This window comes from Rhinolophus sinicus, linkage group LG03 (genome assembly GCF_036562045.2).
Source record: "Rhinolophus sinicus isolate RSC01 linkage group LG03, ASM3656204v1, whole genome shotgun sequence".
Classification (NCBI taxonomy): Eukaryota; Metazoa; Chordata; class Mammalia; order Chiroptera; family Rhinolophidae; genus Rhinolophus; species Rhinolophus sinicus.
The window spans coordinates 3890330-3909033 of record NC_133753.1 but is presented as its reverse complement, the minus strand read 5'-3'; the positions used below and the strand labels follow the sequence as shown (position 1 = coordinate 3909033).

At 52.9% G+C, this 18704-nt stretch overlaps 1 protein-coding gene, 2 long non-coding RNA genes and 1 other non-coding gene across 5 annotated transcripts in view; 3 read left to right on the top strand and 1 right to left on the bottom strand.

The window, feature by feature from the left end:
* The window catches only part of LOC141570498 (uncharacterized), an 8981-nt gene extending 6801 nt beyond the window's left edge, over window positions 1-2180 (top strand). Inside the window, exon 3 of the long non-coding RNA XR_012494524.1 lies at window positions 2087-2180. This is a non-coding gene — a long non-coding RNA (uncharacterized LOC141570498). The remainder of the gene's footprint in view (window positions 1-2086) is intronic.
* RTL1 (retrotransposon Gag like 1) overlaps window positions 1-11556 on the bottom strand; it is a 23539-nt gene extending 11983 nt beyond the window's left edge. Inside the window, exons 1-3 of the mRNA XM_019747151.2 lie at window positions 11389-11556; window positions 11098-11172; window positions 2185-2248 (exon numbers count right to left, since the gene is read on the bottom strand). The gene's annotated coding sequence lies outside the window, so the exon portion shown is untranslated. The remainder of the gene's footprint in view (window positions 1-2184; window positions 2249-11097; window positions 11173-11388) is intronic.
* LOC109455563 (uncharacterized) lies at window positions 3040-18704 on the top strand. 2 transcript variants are annotated; one of them, XR_012494523.1, is made up of 7 exons: window positions 3040-3112; window positions 3214-3353; window positions 5482-5623; window positions 6654-6771; window positions 13852-13916; window positions 14674-14744; window positions 17977-18704. It is a non-coding gene; the product is annotated as an uncharacterized LOC109455563 (long non-coding RNA). The 2 variants fall into 2 exon arrangements; XR_002138675.2 differs by having other exon boundaries at window positions 5482-5627.
* Window positions 5742-5818, top strand: LOC141570938 (small nucleolar RNA SNORD112). Its single transcript, XR_012495378.1, has one exon. It is a non-coding gene; the product is annotated as a small nucleolar RNA SNORD112 (small nucleolar RNA).

Genomic DNA, 18704 nt, shown 5'->3' with positions numbered 1-18704 from the left:
CTCTCTCCCAGGTCCCTGTCTTGTCCACTCAAACTCCTGGCTTGCGGCTATAGACCCCTTGGGCCTTACAATTGAGAGAGCCTCCTCACCTTGACCCAGAGCAGCTAGTCTTACTCCCCTCTCTTCCCCTGGGGATATTCAGGCCCCACTGGGCCTCGGACATCATTGGGGAAATTGAGTCTCTGCAAGCGGTTGCCGTGACTCAAGACAGTGAGTTACGGCACAGCTGGAGCTGTCCCCAGGACTTCTCTAACAACCCCAAACCGGGCTGGGCAGGGGGCCTCTTGGAGAGGGTCCCTGCAGCCCCTCACCTTCCCAGGCCATCAAGGTGAAGGGCAGTGCCCCTGACCCAGCAATATTCCTGCAGCTGAGGCCCTACCCTCCACCCCTTGACTGGCAGCTCCAGGGGGCAGCTGGATCACTCTGCCCAGAATAACTCTGGGAGGGGGAGAGTGCCGCCTGCGGGAGGGGCTGGGAGAGGGGTTACAGATGCGTGTCCTTCTCTGAGCTGCCCAAATTGGCCAGGCCAATCAGCTTCTCCTGAAGATGCTCTTGCCTTTCAAGGGAAGCCGGTAGGGGAAGGAGCACGCCAGCTGCCAGCTGGGGACCCACGCTGCCTCTCAGGGTGAACTCCTCCTCCTGGGCCCTCAGTTTCCCCAGAGCTGCAAGGAGGGTTGGGTAGTGGTCTTCTCACTTTGTTCCTGTCACTCTGGGGTCCTGAGAAGTGCTCGAGGGGGGATCCTGGGGAGCAGTGATGAGGCGAGGACGTTGGCTGAGCAGGTAGAGCTCAGGCGCCCCACCCCTTGCCTCAATTTCATCAGCTGCTCCTAAAAATTGGGGCTCCTCCTATTTTATTTAATTAGAGGTCCCCACATGTAAGCCACTGTTGGCAGCACAGGCTAGTGGTTCTTCCAGTGTTTATCCAGGTTTGACAGCCACACTGGGAGGGGTCCCAGTGGAATCTGTTCATGTCCCTGGTGAGCTCCCTCTATGCCTGGTGGTCTGTTGCTGTGTGGATGAGCCAGGAGCTGCAGGCCTAGGAACATGGTGCCGGTGGGATGACAGCCGCGTGGGAGGCAGACGCTGGCCTCAGTATCCCCACTTACAAATGGAAGGAGCACATTTTCCCCAGGGCAGAAAGGTGTGTCAAGCCCTTTGTAAACTGTGAAATGCTATGAACAGTAAGGGCCTGTTTTATTGTCAGGTTTCTTCATGTTACTACTTTTAGAGTATCTGCTGTAATTGCAATGGTCAATATTCAGACAGCATGTTCACACATGGTATCAACTTTAATTATTTTACTAAACCCGTGAGATGACGATGCCCTGCCTGGAAAGTGAGTAAACTGGAGTCCAGGGGTGAAGCCCTTTGCCCAGGAGCTGTAACTAGATGTGGTGATGGCACTCGGGCCTGGGCCGTTGAACACTCCTGGTGACAACTGGCCGATGACTGCAGCTAGTGAGGGATGGGGTGTGTAGGTTAAAAGGCACGTGTTGTTCACACAGGTGCCATTAGATTTTATTAAAGACTGATGTGTCTCTAAGTGTCTGCTCAGTGTCAGGGAGGACCCTCGACACTCAGCCGCTAATACTGACTCTGCTCCTTAAATGAGGTGGGAGTGGCCCCTGTTTCACAGTATTAAATTTGGTGGGTTAGAAAATCCAGTTCAGGAATGAAGAGGCAGGGGCGGTATTTTGAAAGCCAGATTTTCCTCCCTCGACTGGTGGGTGGAGAGGGCAGGAGCAGATAACCTGGGCAGGGTTGGCGTGGCCATTTGGGGATCTTGAGGGACCCTCTGGGCCAGAGAGGTCTGTTTCATTCCGTGGAACACACAGTCAGCCTCGTGGACCAATGGGAAGCGAGACCAGAGGAATGGGGGCCTCAGTGTCTGCCTCTGTCTCCCCAAAAAGCTCATGTGATCATTCCCAACTCATTGTGGCTAATTTGGTTATCGTTGGACGGACAGGACAGCTGGCTCAGGACCTGCTAATTATAGCCACTCAGCCATTTGAGCAGAGGTATTGAGTACCCCATGTCATGGTTTTCCTCACAAACTAACCTTTTAACCTTTTAATCTTTCTTCCAGAGTGCCGGCTCACCCCTGTTAATTGCCCAGGTTCCCCCTCAGCCCATGTGCACCCCCACCCCCAGGGGGAGGTTGGCATGGGACCTCCCAAGTCTTACCTTTGTTTGAGGTGAGTGTTCAGTGGATCTACTTCCGTCCCGTTGGCTGGAACCTCACTTCTTTCTAAAAAGTTATTGGATAAATTTAGGTCTTTAGTTATGAAAGTCCGGGCTTTGGGAAGAGCATGCATTTTCCCCAGTAGCCATTGGAGTGCACACGCAGTCTTGTTGCTGCTTTTCTCATGTGACCACATTACTCCCCCTTCCTTTTATCACATGGCTGTTTTTCGGTCCCTCCATGGCATTTCTTCAGTATTTGCCATGTGCTAGGCACTGTTTTACTTCTCCTGATTCTTACAACAACCCGTGAAGGTGTTACTTTTATTACCTCCGTTTTTCAGAAGGGGAACAGTGAGGCCCAGGGTCATACCTCAAACCACTCACTTCACTAACTGGCACTGACCAGGCCACATGTCCACTCAGAGGAGGTCCGCTCTGGTGCTCATGCCCAGCTTTTGCCCTGTGACTCCCCAGCTCTTGGCAAGCTCCCTGTTCTTGCTGGACCTCCATTTTGCTCTCCAGCAAATACACGGCAGAGTTGACGTGAGCCTGAGGCCTGGCCGCTGGTGTGACCCTGAGTGACGTTCTCAGCTCCCTGAGCTTTGCCTGCACAGCAGTTTTAAGTAGCATCTTCCCAGGCTGGTGGTCCCTCTCTCACCCGGGACCCCCGTCCACGTCCACGGGGATCCCTGTAGTGTTTTGTCCTGCCCCTGGTATCAATCCACACTTGCTGTCCCTTCATCCCCTAGCACACAGTAGGGTGGTTGGCAGTATGCGAGGCCCAAGGCAGTGGCTTAGGGTGGGGGGCTGCACCTTGGCCCGCAAACCCTGTGAGTAGTGTCTCTTCTCTTTCCCAGGTGGGGTGGACGCGAGGCGGCCGCTATCTTCCCGGGAGGGAGCAGATGCCTGACCCAGGATTGAATCCAAGGTCTGAAAAATGCTCTTTTCCCCCCTGATTTTTAAATTTGGATAATTTGTAAATATATACGAGCTTCAGAATGGAACTAACTTGAGCCCTTTGTTCTGCAGCCAAGGCTCACTGCCCCCCAGATGGGCAGTGAGTGGGTGGGTTCCTGAGGCCAGGATGCAGCCCAGCCCCAGACTCCCAAGATGGTACCCCTGCCCAGAGGGGTGTGGAGCCCTCCTAGGCTGACCTCGCAGCAGGCCAGGTACATACACCCTGCTCTGTTACCCTGACAGCCTTTTTGGGAGACGTAGGGGTCTTGAGGAGTTGGAAGGTGTTATACAGCCTCAATATAGTAATATAATTTACATCCAGAATAATGCTATTACTCGTGTCTATGTAATCAAGGGAGGGGTTAAAATCTCTCACCATAATACAAAGGGGTGCCAGAACCTGGGACATCTGTGATGGGGCCTCAAGGGGCCTGCTCAGGGGGCAGAGAGGTCAGGATCTCCTGGAAGGATGTGGGTGGCCTGGGACCAGTTACTGTTAGTCCCTTTCCCCGTCTCCTGTAGGATGGGGACAGTTGTCTTCAAGCATTGTCTTGATGCCTTAAATGAAATGAAATACAAAATGCGTGGCATGCAGTAGGTTCCTTAACACATGTAAAAATGGTTCTTATTTTAGGTGGATCTGTCCCCTAATTGTCCCTTTAAAAACCCTCCTCATTTTTGTAGATTCCAGAGGGAAGACAGGGGGAACAGAGATGGGGGTGGGGGTCAGTGCTGGGTCCAGAGGTCCTGCTCCTGAACTGACTACATAACTGCATTGGCGTGGCCTGCGTTGCGTAGCCTTGGAGCGGCGTGACCGTCTGCATGTTGAATTGTGCGGCCCAGAGGCGGTGCACGTAACTTCAACCTGCGCACTGCATTTTATTTTTATTTATCACAAATACATTTTGTATCTAAAAAACTATCACAGACACCTCAAAGTATTCATCAGGACTAACCCTAGCCCCCCAAAAAATGCTGTGTAATTAACAGCAGAGCCTCGCGTGTGGGGAGGCGACAGGTTTCTGGGCACGCTGGCAGAGCACTAGTTAACCTGCACTCACATTGCTCCCATACAAAGTCACGGTCAAAAATCGGTCTTGCTCGGCAGAGGGGAGAAAAGTTCTCGAAGGTGCTGTCTGTGTTGGCTTAGTGGGGGGAGAGACACTAACCAATGCACCGACTAGGTGGTGTGTGCGGATGAACGAGCGTTCAGACTGATGGGGGTTTAAAGCTGGCCTGGCTTTGTGTCCCCAGGGTCTCTGAGCCTCGATTGATGTCTTTATCTGTCGGTGACAATGGGACCGTCTTTGTTGCACACTTAGCTCTGTGCTTGTTCAGGGATTCTGACACTCTGTGACAGCCGCAGGGGCCTGGAAACAGGAGTTGGGGTGAAGGGGGTTGTGACGGCAAGTTGGCTTGCAGAAGAGGGGGCAGGCAAAGACCTACAAGGTTGCGCCCATCCTCATGGAGCCAACAGGTTGGAAATAACCTGTGTCCTTCAGCCACGCATCTCTCTTGGTTAAAACTGGGAGGAAACGTGGCAGCTGTGGGTTCTGCATGGGAATCGAGCTGTCGGACACGGCAGGGCCAGCAAGTCACGTGGCTATGGGTACATGTGAGCTGCGGGCTGCTGCTCCCCAGAGGCCCGTGGGTCCCCTTTGCCTGGGCCTATCTCATGTCACATTCTCGTTCCAGTTAGATAATCCCCGAGAACACTGGCCAGGGCATTAGCTTTTGGGGCCTCTTAAAGACCGAAAAGGAAAAAGTACTCCCCAATGGGTGCATTGCAGACACCAGCCGGGTGGCTCTGGGGGGATTTGGGGCCTGCAGGGAATGAAATCATAGCCGGCCGGCACACACCTGCTGGCCTTATGTCACTGACATGCCACTCGGAGCCTTGGGGCTCCAGCTTTAGAACATATAAATTAAAAAAGGAATTATCTTTGGGATAAAATAAATCCCTTGTGTCTGCAGAACTTGTTTTGGCCATATGTGTCCACTCCCGGTGTATCAGCCAAAATGTTCCTCCTTTTGTATTTGTGGAAAAAAAACACCCCACACTCAAAATGTTTATTTGAATTATGCAAGAAATGCATTGATAATTAATATGGTCATTACTAAAGATCAAACACTGCGGAGAAAAGCCAGAGCCAGCTTCAATCCCTCCCCCGCCCCCACTGATTAACAGTTATTGGTTTCAGGGTTGTGGTTGCAGATGTTTTCTGTGTCTTTGCATATGTGTGGAAATGACCTCTAAAGTATATGATTTTGTTCCTATTTTACATTAGCTACATCATATGGCGCATTTCCTTTTTGTGCTGCTTGTGTTTCTTCACTCAGGAATCTGCGTGGAGACGATAAAGATCAATGCCCTTCCTTGTAACAACTCTGTAGCCCCTGTAATCGGTCCACACCGGAGTTTGTTTCACCGTCACGAAAGCCCTTGGTTCTCACCCCATGGGGATGGGCTGTGGAGGCAGGTGTAAGTAAGTAATTGCTAAGGTCTGGAGATGGGGAGTGGGCTCCGAGTAGTCAGGATATGATTACAGATGAATCTACGGCTGCAGAAATTAGCAAAATAAAACGGGGACGTATATGCCTGGACCAGTGATGAGACAGTGTCTATGAACAAAGAATCGTGACTAATCCAGTTCTGTGCAAAATACTGAGGTCCGTTGGAAGATAGCAGGTCTTGGCTCTTTAATTTTTTTTAAGAGCTGTTTAATATTTCCAGGTATATGTACCCCACTGTTGATCAGACCCTCCTTTCCTGTTGAAAACCCGAGCCATGAGTGTGCTGGGGGAGGAGAATGTATGCAGTAGACACTTTGGTCAAAGCCCCCGTTGTCGGGGTAGGTGGCAGGCTCATGGATGCTTGTTATATGATGAGAAAATAAATAAGAATAAATACATAAAATAAAAGCGGTCCTGGCATAGATAAATGAGGAGGGTGTGTCACGAACCAAGGTTTTAATGAACACTGAAACCTTGCTCAACTGACACCCACTGAAAAAAGATCTGAGTTGGCCCGTGTTTTGTTGTTACTGGTGACCCACAGTGAGCACCGCAGCAGCTCAATCTGCAACCCCTGTTCCTGTACCCGCCAGTTCTTCCAGGTGGCATGGTTGGGTGAAACAGTTGCAAAGTTTACTTTCATTGAGTGACTTTTCTAAAATGTCATTTTGACCCTGTCACTGTCCTGTTTTTAAATCCTCCATGCGACTTCCTGGAGCTTCTAGGGCATGGTCCAAGAGCCTTAGCCCAGCACGTATGACCCTTCCGGGTCTGGCTCGAAGCTTCGAAGCTCCCCAGCCTCATGTGCCCTCTGTCCTCTCTTTCCCTGTAGGGTTCCCCCATCCCCAGCACCACGTTCAAAAGTCCAGCAAAGAAGTGCCTGGAATAGTGATGCCTCCTTGATACGTCATCCTAGTCCCAGACATTGTTTTGCATTTTTCTAGAGTTCATGAAACTGGCCATGTGTTAATCACCCCCTCTCCTCTGTCCCTTTCCAGTGCCCTCGGCTCCCGTCTCGCCTGGATCTGACGTTCCCTAACAGAAAACTGCTTCGTAGTCTCCCCTGGGCGTCACGATGGGCAGTGTCAGAGGACTGACCTGTGCTGTGCGGCCCTGGTGAGTTCTCAGAATGCTGTGAAACTGCAAACACATGCCTTGGGGGGCTCAGGCTGGCCACCCCCACAGCCCCCCACTGCCCTGTCCTGCCCGCTTGGGTGCATGTGCCAGGTGTCCCTATGCCTGCTGGCAGCTGTGTGTGTAATGCCCCAGACCCAGAGTCTGGGGCCCATAGGTTGGGGGTGGCAGCATATTGGGATCGAGAGTGCCAGGGATGGGTTTTCGGGACATAATTACAGGCTGGAAATGGTTGATTGCATCTTTTGTGGCCTGCTCCTCCCCAGAGGGAAATGGACCTTGTCCCAGAACATGAGACAGAGGAAAGTCCTAGCATGTGACAACAGGGCCACCACCTGGGGTGATGGTGGCGGCTCTTGGGAGAGGACAGGGTTGAGTGGTGCTTGTACCTTTGGGACAGTGTTAGGTGTTAGAAAGAACGTGGGCTTTGGGTCCAGGGCTGTGATGCCAAGCCCACATCACCCTCAGGGTACAGGATTCACCTGCTTTGGGAAGAACAAAAGTCACTGGTGTATTCAAGGTTTCGGCCCATTTCCTGTCCCCAGGGTCGGTAGTGAGTAGGAGGCACCTCAAGAGGCCAACCGACTTGAGCACAAACCCAGTTACGCACCAGACTTAAAGCCCCTGAGATTTTCTGTGCCTCAGTTTCTTGATGCTAAGGAAAGGAATCAGAATCTCCCACAGGCGCAGAGAAAATGACACAAATAAGTCAGCAGCACAGTAGCCAGCAGGCTGTCCCCCACAATAATCAGTAGCCTTTCCATGTCACCCCCTCCCGCAGACCCCTCCCTCCCTCCCGAGACGCACGGGAGACACGAGACACAGGCAGCGCCTTGTCAGAACCCCACTGAGGAAGACACAAAGGCTAGGAAAGAAAGTGAGCAGGGAATGAAAGCCTCTGCTCCCCTGGCCCCAAAGAGAGACACGGCCTGTTCTCCAACACCTGGGAGCCCCAGGAGGGGCGGCCCTGTGGGTTTTAACTGAGTTCTCCTGAAAAGTTTGGTGATAGTTTGTTTATTTATTTTTTTATAAATATATATAAAAGGTCAGACTGCTCTTCAGGCAGATTTTTTTAGGCTCGTATTTTATCGAGTTGGGCGGGAGCGGCTCGGAAGAAACAGTGGTTACAGTCTCCAGAGGTTCCTAATTCCTGGAAGAACTCGTGGCTGAACCTGACTTCTCCTCCATTTCACAGAAAACGCTCCTGGGCTCGGCCCAGCCTGAAGGAGCCTTTGTGCCTCAGCGCAGCCTTACCCAGCGCAAGTCGGACTTGCACGACGCCTTTTACACAAAAGTGAACTTCCTCGGCCACTGGGCACAAAGACTCCTCTCTCCTAAGTTTTGGGTTTATTTACTCTGGGCCATGGGCTTGGTCAGACCCACGTCTTGCACCCGGGCTATTTCTCTGGCTGCCTGAGCCTCTGCTGTCTGTATAGCCCTGTGCTTCATGCCGAAACTCCCTTCCTAACTTCCTCACACACTGACGAGGGAGCTGGGCTCTGTTTGTGTCTGGAGCAGAAGGAGCTATTAGTGGGAGGGGTACAGGAGCCCCTTCCCCAGCCAGCCTGCCCGTCGGGGCTAAAGGTTTTGTTGCACTGTGGCCTCTGGCTGGTTAGGAATATGGGTCACTTTTCAAATCCACACCAAAGATATTGAGTCCTCTTCTGTGCCATCAGCTACCCCGACCAGAAGCCTTTATTGGTACAATTTCTATGTGCGTGACTTCTTTCACCACCCCCTCCCACCCTCTGTAATGCAGCAGAGGGTGTAACACATGTAGATAAGATACCACTTTGCCAAACATTTCCAAATTGACAGTGCTTTAATAGATTAAAACAACAGCAACGACGAAAAACAACAAAAAAACCAGACTCTGAGAAAGCAAATGGGCTCGCTAGCAGCCCTAGCACCTAGGCGGGCAGCCGCCAGTCTGTCTGTCTGTCTGTCTGCGGGGAGCCAGCCTGCCTCTCCACCTGCGACACGATGCTGCCCCCCCACGGTGGGTCGGAGCAGCTGTCGGGACCCCAAGGCTGACAGCGCCCTGGCAGATTGGGCTGTCAGGAGCCAGACAATTAGGCAGTGGTGACAAGGGGCTCTGTCCCTGGGTCCCTGGTACCTCCGCCCTCCCTGAATCTTTCTACCCCATGGAGGTGCATCTCTGCCCCTCATGGTGACCTAGGGCAACCTGGTCATTTCAGACAAAGAATCTGGGCTGGTCCCTCAGCCAGCCTGTTACACATACACACACATACACACACACACACACACACACACACACCCCCCACACACACACACCACACACACACACCACACAGCCCAAACTGGGAACAAAGACAAGAAAACTCCTTCAGAAACTGCAAAACAGAGCCTAGTCTAGCGGGGTGCCCTGATAAAGGCCCCATCTACCCGGAGTTCCTGGGAACAGAGTCCCCATGAATGGGCCTGGAGAGCCAGCGCCCGACTCCAGCCGGGGCCTCATTCATCAACATGCAGGCCCCTCGCCCCGTCCCAGTCCCAGGCAAGGGGCTTTCACGAGTCCCCAGAGCATCCAAGTCACGGTCAGTAGCCGGCAGAATCAGTGGCTGTGGCCCAGCCTGCAGGAAAGGGCCCTGCTTTTCCCATGCCAGGCCGGCCCCTCAACTCACCAGATGCGCCTCCTTCTACTTGTTCCCCCCCTCAGGAAGGCTGCCCCCCCACCTTCTACGCCAGCCTGTTGCCCCAGAGGGGACCCAAGCCAGCCTTTCTGGGCCTGGGAGCCGGGGCAGGCACTTGGCCACTCCAGGTGGCCGGGCTTTTGAGATGGGGAGTTGGCTGCAGGACAGCCCCCCACCTCCCGCTGCTGGCCCCGAGCACTCACCCCCATTCTCCGCTCTCCCTCACTGCCTCATTGTGACAGAAGAGCTCCACCAGCCTTCTCGGTGCCTTTGCCATTCAGCTCAGGGCAAGGTACATGGGAGAGTGTGCATCCTTGCTCTGACCCCAGCCTGCCTCCTCCACAGCCAGCCCCGCTCGCTCGGGACTTAGCTCCGGAGGAGCTGCTCAGAGGCCTAGACGTGCGGGCTGCCAGCCCGGGCAGAGAGCCGCGTGCAGCCTCCCGGCCAAGTACCGGCCTGCCTCTCTCTGCTCGGATGCCTCCCGTAACAGGGAGCTCCCTCTCTCCCGGAGCAGCCCGCTCGGGGCTCGCACACCGAGCTGCTTTGCCGAGCCCTCCCCTGCTTTCTGCATCTGCCTCCGCGGCTCGCGCAGCCCCTCGCCCCCTCTGCCCTCAGCTCCCTCTCAGTCCTCTCCTTCCCCTGTGGAATAGTGAGCCCCCCATCACTGTGGGGTCAACCCTGGGGTCCCTGTCCCTGTCCTGATCACGGCCGTCTACACCTGTCCTGGGTGCCTCTACCCCAGCAGGTTGGGAGCTGGGACGGAGCCCTTTGCCCTGCTGTTCTGCAGAGAGCCCAGGGGAGGGCGCGGGTCTCCCCTCCCTGGTCCAGCTGCTCTGATCTCTCTGTTAAGCGGCTTCGGAGCCCTCTCAGTTTTTTATGGCCCCTTTGCCAGTTGCCAGGGAGAACACACTCTATGCAAAGCCCCTGCCTTTTCCACAGGAGCCTCGGCAGCCCTGGTCAGCCTGCAGCAGCGGTGGTGACAACTGCAGCATCAGCCGGTGGCCGCTGCGGGGCTGGGGGGCTCCTGAGCCAGGCACGGGCTGGACTCCCGCTCTCCAGCTGGGAGACCACAGCGATTCCCTTTACTTTTCTGAGCCGGGGTTTTTCCTCTGAAATGGAGATGAGAGGGGCTCCCTCACCGGCTTGAAGTGAGACTAAAGGAGATAAGAGTAGCCTAGCACACATCAGACACTTCATAAATGCTTGTGGAGTAGACGCTGGGACCCGGGGAGGGAGGCGCGCATGTAACAAGTGTCGCAAGAAAGAAAGCGGTCTGGCCTTTTCGAGACCCTGCTCCGAATACAAACGGGAACCTTGCCTGGCAGAGACCCCTCTGCCGTCCCTACCGCGCCAATCAAGGCAGCCAGAGGCAGCCCTTGGCCTGTGAGCTCACACTAGATGCAGTGCGCGGCAGAAATGACACGCAAGCCCACATCTGTGTTTAATAAAGCAAGAATTTGCATTGTATAGAGCAACATGAGGGACCTGAGGGAGAAGCAGCAAGAAACATCTTTCCTTGCTGCTTCCCAGAGAGGCCAGCGTAGACGGGGGCGTCTGGGGAACGGAAGCCTAGCGGGGTCCAGGCATCCCACAGACGTTGGGTTACAGTCACCCATCCATGCATTCACTCTCCAAGCCACCGCAGTGCACCTACCTTCCCGGGCCCAGACCCAAGTAGGAGGCTGGACACGAAGCGATGCTGGTTGGTTTCCTGTCCTCGAAGCTCAGTCTGGTGGGGGAAAGAGACAGGGAGTGAGTCACTGTAAATCAAGTGATCAAGGGGGGCTGATGGCAGTTGAGATTTATGGAGTCCTATGTAGGGGCCAAGCCCTGAGCTGGGCTGTCTGCCTAGGACTTACCCTGGCAGAAACTCTGAGCACCAGCCTCAGAATCCCCATTTGATGGATGAAGAAACTGAGGCAGGGAGGTGAAGTCCCATACTCACCGTCTCTCAGCTGGTGTGAGGCCGAGCCAGGATGGAACCCTGGGCTGTCCAAGGCTCCCCAACACACCCTGCTCTGAAGACTGCTCAGCGAGGCTGTGCTGAGTGCTGGGGGGGCGTGGGTGGGCAGGGGATGGATTGATTAGTTACAAGCACCTCCCAGCGGTGCTTGAGATCCCAGCTCCTCTGTGGCCCAATCCGTTTGAAGGGCAGATTCAAAATTAGGTGGTAGCACCTATGGGCAGAGGCTTATGAAAATGGCATTATTAACCTGATGTGGAGAGGGCCCTGCCCACCTCCAAGCAGATTGCAAATGGAGATGGAGGGGCTGGGGCTTGTTTATGTGGACAGTGAGTTAGAGAGGAGGGAACACATCGGGGGGCCCTTAGAGCTGCTTCCCGGGGAGGACTGGCTTTGGAGAGGATGAGGGCTCCAGGGCTGAGGGGACAGTTTGCAGAGCAGCCACCTCACCACAGGGAAATGCCCCATGCTAGAACCCGCCCTTGGGAGAAGGGGCCCCACCCTCTTTTCTGACAAGGACAGGGGACTCTGAGCCTCTGCACCTCAGTTTCCCTCTCTGTGAGATAGAGATGGAAACCAAACATCATTGCAAGAAAAGCCCCTGTTCCTACAACCCTCACTCCCTCCCCCTACCACTGCTACAGTCGCCAGACACCTGTCTGCTTGTCAGAGCAATATACAACAGGAGAGTTCCAGTGGGGTGGGAGGGAAGGAGGGAGAGCAGAGGGGGAGCTGTGGAGGGGAGAAAGAGGGAGAGCTCTGAGCTGAGGTCTGCATCTGTATCGGGTAGGCTTGGGCCACTTAAGATTTGTGCCAACTCACGGTGCAGTAGAAGCAGACAGTCTGACCTCTCCAGGCGCCAGCCAAGCATCTGTGGCGCCCCCAAATGCCACAAGGGGGCTGCCTGGGCCACAGTTTGAGCCCGGAAAGTGAGGAGGGAGAGACAGTCAGTAGGGACTGGCGTTTTCACTTTTGCTGTGGCGCTTTTCACTGCGTCAGCTGCATGAGGGGCCAGCCTGCCCAGGCTGGGGCCGCTGGGAGCAGGCTGGCTGCAGGCGGAGCCCCTCCCTCACAGAGGGCTGCGCTGCAATGCAGCAGGCTGCCGGGAGGGTCTGGGGAGCTGTCCGGTGGTGGCTGGGTTCCCAAAGCGGGAAATGAAGGATGTGGGGCATTTCTAGGCGGCGTGGAAGGTGGCGAGGCACCCAGGAAACCGAGGGCGCAGAGAGTTCGGCAGCTGCCGAAGGGCCAGAAAGCGAGCGAGGTGGAGGGGCGTGGTGGTTCGGGGTCTGTAGAGACGGCTGTGAACCTGGGGTCCAGTGTGAGTCAGTTTGCATCAATATGACGTATAAGAAATAGGGGGCTGAGGACCACGAGTGTAACTTGGTATATCATTTTAGGGCAAAAGCACCAACTCTTGTGTAACCCCCCCAAAAAAAAAATTCTTTTTGAAAGCTACACAGCTGAATCCTCCCCAGCCTGGCTGAGCTGGTCCCAGGGAAGGAGGCTCATCAGGTGGCCAGCTCTGCCTTGGAGAAGGGAGTGCTCTCAACCCTTTTAGAGCCAGTGAAAAGGTTGCAGGGTCCAGGAAGGGGCAGGAGGGCCTTGGGGGAGGGGGCAGCTGGAAGCCCTGGGGAGAGCATGGGGGTTCTGAGGGAGTCTGGGGGGGTGGTGGTGGCAGGAGGACCTGGGAAGGAGAAAGATGGCCTGAGTAGGGGGAGGACAAGAGGGGCTGGGGGCTGGACAGAAGGACCAGGGAAGGGACTGGAGGGTCTGGAGGGGGCAGGAGGGTCTGAGGTGGGAAGGAGTGCCTGGGGGCAGCTCGTAGGCGCCTTGCTCTGACACACCCTTTCACTGTCTCCTCAATCCACCCAACTTAGATTGTTTGCTCCAACAGGCCCTGGCCTCTTTCTGGTCCCCTCTGCACTTGGAAGCATTTCTTCCCTTTGAATCAGCTCCCCAGTACTGCCCAAGGTTTAGCTTAGACCCTGGGCCCCTTTGCTCTTTTAAATGGCTTCCCCTCTCCCACTGCCTCATCTTTATTTTTACTTGATTTAAAACCCCTTTAAAAATGAGATATTTCAAACAGCACAAAAGTAGAGAAATACTACATTTTCATCACCAGTTACACAAGTTTCATATTGCTGTCACCCAGATGTGGTCCACACCCACTCTCAGGCCTTCTCATCGCATCTTAACCTCCTCTTATCCTTCTATCAGCTCCTCCCGCCCCGCCTGGACTATTTTGCAGCAAATTCCAGACACCGTATCGTTTTCTCTGAGCGTTTTTCAGTATATAGCTCTAAAGAAGGAGAACTCCTTTCTATTTTCAAAATACAACCACAAAGCCATCATCACAGTTAAAAAATTAACAGCTCTTCCTTAATGTCATCCAACATTTATTCAGCTTTCAAATATCCCGAACTGACTCATCCATTTCTTTTACAGTTGGCTTATCCAGACCAGTGTCCAGTTTCTTTCCCGTATTCTCAGGGGCACTGGCGTTAGACAAGGTAAGTGTAGCTCCAAACTCAGGGCTTTGAATGTCTACCTTCACCTGAAGTGAGTAACCCAACCTCAGCGAACCTCAGTCTTCTCACTGAATGAGGGGCCAATTCTGGGCCTTCCTAGGGTCATTTAGAGGCTTACCGGCAATGTACATGGCGCCCCCATCCCTGTATCCAAGGTCTAACACACTCAGGAAGCAGGAGTTGCTAGAATTAGTTTTCCCTGGAAACCTCCAGAGGGGAGCTGGACAGGGCAGGTAGGATGGAGCTGGCATTTGTGCAGAGAGCAGCAAGCTCCAGGTGGTCCAGGCCCCTGCCCCGCCCCCTGAGTGTACCACATGCCACCCAGGGCAGTCTGGGGGCCGGGATCTCCCAGTTGGCTCTCCACTCAGCTGTCCCACAGCAGACAGCAGTTGCTGCGACCCGGGACCCACAGGGCACCCCACCTGTTGTCAGCCTACTAGATGGCACCCTCTGCTATAGGTCCAGGAGGTGCTAGTACCTCAGACTGCTCTGGCTACCGCCCAGCCCCAGGGCGCCTCCAGGGGTGCACACTTCTACGACCTGACACGGAGCTTCTGAAAAGTATTTCTCAGTCTGTCATGCAGGATGCAGGGGTTCTCGCCCCACGTAAATCCCAGCCCAGTGGCAGAGGCAGAGGGCATGAAAATCTAGTGATCATTTGCTCAGGCCAGGTACTGGTATGTCCACTCGCTCTATTTAAATCCTCACCCAGCACATCTCCCTTCCCTTAATTTTACAGATGAGAGGACTTTGAGACTTAGTGACTTGTCCGAGATCCGCTAGGAAGCAGCAGCTTGGATACCAAGCCAGGTTTGTCGGATTTCTGTACATAATGGAGATGGGGAAGGAGGGATATAAGATTGGTGGATGGAGGGTCACCTGCGTCAAGGTGCGTCAGTACACAGAGATGGCTGGCTGGCTGATGAATGCTGGGAAGGTGGGGGAGCAAGTTAAAGTCAGATGGGTGGATGGATGGATGGATGGATGAGAGAGAGGAGTCGATTTCTTACCAAGCTCCAAGGCTTATTGTTCAGTGCACAGAGGTTCTCTCTGAGTGGAGCTGGCTGCTGCAGCTCCTGCCTCCTGTGGCTCCTGCCTCCTGTTCTGCCTCTGACTGTACTGACTGCCTCTGAGACAACAGGTGGGCTGGCAGCTCACAGGGACCAAGTCCCAGCTGTGGTGCGGGAGCTGCTCAGCGTCAGCTCGCAGTCCCAGCTGCTTTCACAGTGCATGAGGACACAGCAGGCAGCCCCTTTCCCCTGGCGCTCCTGGCTGGATGGGGAAGCCCTGAACCTAACAGGCCTTTTGCCAGTCACTCGGCATAACTGTATCTCCTCTAAGCCACCCTCCATGCCAGCAGTTATCATCATCCATTAAGATAAAAGGAAACGGAGGTTTAGAAATGGTAAGTGACTTGCCCCAAATCAGAGGGAACAAATACAGAACCAGGATTTGAACTCTCGTTGGCTTTTCTTCCAAACCCACACCCTCTCCCCATTTCCTTTTCTTTATTATTGTGCCTGAAAAAATAGGCACTCTTTGGGGTTCACCCATGTTGGACTCACCCTCCTGGTCCATCACAGAGCTGGCCTTCTTATGCCCTGGACTCTAAATTTATTTCTCAAGTGTCACCTTCTGTCGCTCATGCTATCTGTAATGATCACACATGCAGGGGTCAAACATATCACGGACATCCTGCAGCACAGTTAATCACTTCTAACAAAAATTCTGGGGCTCATGTTATGACTGAACGCTAAAGAAAGCAGATGGAAAAATGACTCTAGAGTCTGAAGGGGTGCAAGGTAAGGGGAGAAGGAATCAGACAGAGGCCTGGGGGGCAAATCAGCCTCCCCGAGACCTGATTTCAATCCAGCTGATAGGATTTGAATAATCTGCTGACGGGCTAAGCCCTGTTACCCACGTCCCAGATGGCCAGGTTTCAGTCTCAGCGCTGCCATCTTACCAGATTTGTAATTTCAGACCAAGTATTTAACCTCTGTGCCTCAGTTTCCTCAGGTGAGTGTGGGGCTACCAATAGTACCTTATAAATGGGTACTGGAAGATCAAATGAGTCAAACATTCACAGTGCTTAAAGCAATGTTTTCCACGTGGTGAGCACTCAAATATTTCATTATAATTAAAATGATAATTGTTACCACTGTTCTCGTTGAGATGGCATTTAATGTCTCTGACTGGTGAGGACCATTATCCACATTTTGCAGACAGCTGAACAGGTACTCAGAGAGGTGACACGTTTCCCTCTGGAAAGGGAGGCAGTGAACTAGAATTGTAAATACAAATTTAAGATTAGAAAGTTTTATTCTAGTCACAGCAATGAGAGTTGTATATACACCAAATGGACGTGATCCATCCCTAAGCCCTGAAATAGGTGGAACTCCCCTGAAGGAACTGTCTTGGGGGTGATGAGAGGTACAGAGAGGTTGGATGGGAGCTGAGAAGCGCTGAGTAGGTGAAGGGCAAGGTGAGCAATTCATTTGTCTGGGTTCAACTTTATGGCTTCTAGCGTCAGTGGGCAACTTTCCCAAGCCACCACCAACCTTCTTTCTCTACATGTTTATTTTTTTGGGAGGGGGATGGGGGAATAGACACTTTAGAAGGGTTTCTTTGCTTGCCCCTTGGAGGGTGGCTGGTTGGACCAATTCTGAGTCTCACACCGCATGTGGCAAGAGGACTGGGTGACCGCCTCCGTTCCTGGGCGGAACATTTGCAGCTTGCGCCAAGGAGGTGGTGTGTGGCTGCGTGCGGGAGTGGTTCTGGTGGGGTGAGCACGTTTGGACACCCTGACATGCAGGCGGCAGGAGATGGGGTCAGCATCGGTGCTGCCGCTGGGCTGTGGTGGTGGTTTGCTGAGATCCCAGCACAGCTGACCCCAGAAACCTGTGCAAGTCCTGTGGGGACTGTCACCAAAGTATGGTCTTCAAGGAAGTTGATTTATTCATCCAGGATTATCGGTGCGTCCCGGCAATGCCCGTGCTCCTGGGCTGCCAGTGTGGGAGGTCAGACAAGCCCTCTGACTTGCTCACCCATGTGTTCTCATTATCGGCTGACGGGTATCAGAGCCAGAACTGCAAAGATGAGGCGCTTGGGCTAAGCGGGTAAAAGACAGTCTGGAGCCAGACTTCCCAGGTTGCCTCGTAGCTCCGCGTCTTCCTAGCTGTGTGACCACTTGTAAGTCACTTAACTTCTCTGAGGCTCAGTTTTTTCATATGTAAGATGGAGCTAATAATATCTGTGTTCAAATATTAACTCTTCAGTGAGGCTTTCTTTTTCCTGCTGTTTCTGTCGCCCCCTTTCCTGCCTAATTTTTCTCCATAGAGTTGACGCTGGGACAACACGGGTTAGGGGCACCGACCTCCTGCTTAGTTGAAAATCCGCATAGAACTGTTGACTCTCCCCAAACTTAACTATGGATTGGTGCAAAGGTAATTGCACTTTAAACGGTTAAAAATAATTGCAAAAACCGCAATGACTTTTGCACCAACCTAATACCAATGGCCTTCTGGTGACCAGAACCTTACCGATAACATAATCAGTTCATTAGCACCTATTTTGTATGTTATGTGCATTATGTACTGTATTCTTACAGTAAACTAGAGAAAAGGAATGTTATTAAGAAAATCAAAACACAGTATTTATTGAAGAAAATCCACATACTAGTGGACCCGCACAGTTAAAACCTGTTTTGCAAGAGTCAACCCATAGTTCTTATCACCATCTCATGTCCCACATATTGTACTTATTTATTTTGAATATTGTCTATTTCTGTATCCACCTACGAGGATGTTAGCTGTCAGATTTTGTCTGTTTTGTTCATTGCTGTATCCCTGGCACCTAGACCAATGCCTGGCACAAAATGCATGCTCAAAACTTTTTTTGTGGGGGGGGGCTAAGAAAAAGCTGCTGTTGAATTGTACCCACCCCAGAGGACTTTCACGTTTGCAAAGCAGGCAGCATGGTGCCTGGTGGAGGGTATGCATCCAATAAATATTGGCTTATTATGATTATTATGTCTAATTCGCAGGGCTGCTGTTGTGCGGATCCAACAAGATAATGTATGCTAAGGCATGCTGGGAACACTCCGCGCTCGGTCCGGGAGGTACAGCATTAATGGTCCTCACTGCTTGCAGGGAACTTGCATTTCAACGTGATGCTTTTCATCTTCATACCACCGGGGAGGGGGGGAGCCTTGTGGAGGATGGCCACCTGAGGCTCAGAAAGGGGTGGGCCCCCCGCAGTGGGATGAAAGCAGAGGCAGGGGCCTGCTCCTGATTTCCAGCCTAGTGGGCTCTCCACGACTCCCTTATAAAAGTCCCCAAGTGGATGTGTTTGTGAATATATTACAGTATATGCACATACATAATAGATGTATATTTTAGAATTCATTTATTTTTTATTTTTCATGTCTCGGAGTTTCGCTGAGGCCAGTGTGCTGGACAGCTCCCAGGCCAGCCTGGGAGGGTGGGAAGGAAGTTGGCTGTGTATTGTCTGGAAGGTCACATACATGGTACTGGCCTCTTTGGTTTCTGGGAAACAGTTTGAACATCAAGAATCTCATGGCATAGACGCCTGGTGGGGAGCCCCATTTTATGAAATGAATCCCTCCGGATTTCTACTTTCTAGGACCCAGGTATAAGCTTTGACACCATGTCTAAAACAGGACAGATCCTAACAATTTCCTGCCTTGAGTCCCATCCTTTCTGAACCACTTGGCTTGACCTGAGCATCGAGATGATTTTCCTTCTATTTGGA